This window comes from Daphnia magna, linkage group LG3 (genome assembly GCF_020631705.1).
Source record: "Daphnia magna isolate NIES linkage group LG3, ASM2063170v1.1, whole genome shotgun sequence".
Taxonomy (NCBI): Eukaryota; Metazoa; Arthropoda; class Branchiopoda; order Diplostraca; family Daphniidae; genus Daphnia; species Daphnia magna.
In genome coordinates this window covers 5,055,721-5,058,133 of record NC_059184.1, presented here as the reverse complement: position 1 = coordinate 5,058,133, position 2,413 = coordinate 5,055,721, and the positions used below count along the sequence as shown (strand labels likewise).

Below are 2,413 nucleotides of genomic sequence, written 5' to 3'. Positions count from 1 at the left end.
CGTACTAAGGGCCCAGCATCGATTAGGGTTTTGTGCGGATATTTGGCGTCTGTGGTGCGGCCGAATGGGGACGATTGAAATTCAATAGCTTTTTGCAACTATGATGGCAATCTCTTCCTATCCGTTCGATGTGTTTGCACACATTTTTTTAAAAATATTTACAACAAGGCGCCTGTGTATAAGCAACCGACCATATCAATAAAATCCATTCTGCCAAAGAGAAAATTGTGCAAACCGGTTGTACGCACTTTTTTTGGGGGGAGGGGCTCAGCTGAACGAATAGACGAACAAGGATTTAATGTATGCATTGACAAGATATTTGGTTACTAATGATTCGTGTAGTTTTTATTGTTTCTCTTGTAAAAAAAAAAAAAAATCTATTAAAAATTAAAAGTGGGGAAAGGAAAATCGGAAGCGTGTCACAAAAAGGGGGCAGATTGCAATAGCTGGTCAGTGGGTGAAGTTGTTTCCCTCTTCCGGATCAAATGTACGGGGTCAACGTCTTTCGATTTCCACGTAGCAAGTTGAAAGTTCATCATTTTTACACCTGCGTTAATGTGTAGCCTACATTTGAAAAAATTTACCAACAAAAAAAAACAAACGAATGACGAATGTGTAGACTATTACTCTAGGAGACAGCCGATGAAGTGATATGCGATTATAGAACAAACTTTCCTTTCCTCTGTCACATTCAACAGCCATAAGTGTATGCAATCAAGTTGTGTGATCGTAACTTTGACCGCACACGAAGCAGGTGTTCATTTGTTTCATTCCAAACACAAAGAAAAAGAAACAAACCAGCAACAACAACAAAGAAATGCGAAAGAGAGACAAAATCATACCAAGTTTAAAGCTCAATGCGTTTGAACGGTGCCAGTTTTCCGTTTCACGCCAACTCACGGCCACACCGTGCTGCTTTTGTTCCACATATGCATCAACCTATGGCTGACAAAAGGGGTACCTATACAAGATTTGACCTGTTTTCCTTCTCTACATTGCATTTGTTCTCAGTTTTCGTTTGCCTCTTCAAAAGAAATGGATGCCTGTTTTAGTGGTTCAGTGTGACTTGTCATTCTACATAGTGAATCTAACTCATCCCCCATCAGATATGTGACTCATGCAATTCGGTCTCCGGAACGCTAGATAGCCATCCCTCCTCCATTTTGGCAGTTCTGTTTAAAATGTTAACATAGAAACAGAGAACAAATCCACACAGAAAAGACACACCATCGAGAAATCTTGAAAACTAGACAATCAACAAACAGCAAACCAATGCGATTGAAACAACAGCAACAACAACAAAAAAAAAAGCTTTTCAACTCTTGTTGTTTGCTTTATCAGCGTGGAATGCACACACCGTCATTCGGGGTTGATAAAAAACAAAAAAAAACAAACAAAGAGTTTGACTTTTTTTTTTTTCTTTCTTTCACGTTTGGTCCCGATCCAGCACAAGAGTGTACAAGTGTAACCCGAGGACATCTACACTGCGTCCACGAAATAAAAAGAGAGAGAGAGAGGAACAGGGAAGAAACAAAAGACGATGGCCATAGTTGCCAAACATCAGCCACGAAAATGCCCAAGATGAAAGAAGCAAGTCTATCGAGAAGACGGGAAGATTCCCAAGCTGCTTTTTGGAACCTGACATTGACCTCTCCGACTGTTTCTCAAGCTGACGCTATAGTGGTAAAAGCACAAGAGAAAGAAAAAGAGAAAAGAAACAAAAAAAAACGAAGAACGGATAAAGTGGACGAAGAAAAAAAAAAAAACGGAGGGAAGAAAGAAGAGAGTGGAAAAAAAAAGATTCTTTGTAGTCCCTTATCGCCTGCCGGTGACTGAGAAATAGTGTTTCGTTCATATTTGGCCATAATCTTTCACGAACATACACATGCCTTTAGTGGTTGATGCTGAGAATCCCTTTAGTCTACATGTGAGAGCTAGTTTGCTTTTTTTTTTCAATGGCTTTTCTCTAGTTTTTTTATTTCTTTTTAATTTTTCCTTTTTCTAAAACTTTTATTTTATTTTATTATTATTTTATTTTATTTTTTTTTTTTTACCCGGATGGGAAGCTAGTGAATGGTTATACTTTTCTGATTACACGCGCACAAGAATGCCGATAGAGCCGGGATAACTAGCTGAACAGGATCTCCGAGAAGACCAGCTGGCTTCTCTTTGGCTTTCTGTTTTGATTCTCGTTTCATCTTTTTGTCGAGTTGCGAAGAGGAAAAGGCCAAGGAAAACGATGATAAAAAGAAAGGGAAGAAGGAAAAAACAAAAAAAGTAGGGGAGCGTGAGCCTGACTTAGCATGTTCTCCGTTCTTACGAGTGCACGAAGGGCGTCTTTATTTTTTATTTCACCGGGATCTTCCTTAACACGCCGGAAGATGAACGAGGAAAGAGGAGTCGCTCGTTTGCG

The 2,413-nt window shown here is 39.4% G+C and overlaps 1 long non-coding RNA gene across 1 annotated transcript; it reads right to left on the bottom strand.

Moving 5' to 3' along the window:
- Positions 1-333: 333 nt before the first annotated feature.
- On the bottom strand, positions 334-1,943 carry LOC123470758. Its single transcript, XR_006644536.1, has 3 exons — positions 843-1,943; positions 628-733; positions 334-564 (listed from the first exon to the last, which is right to left on the bottom strand). It is a non-coding gene; the product is annotated as an uncharacterized LOC123470758 (long non-coding RNA).
- Positions 1,944-2,413: the final 470 nt, after the last annotated feature.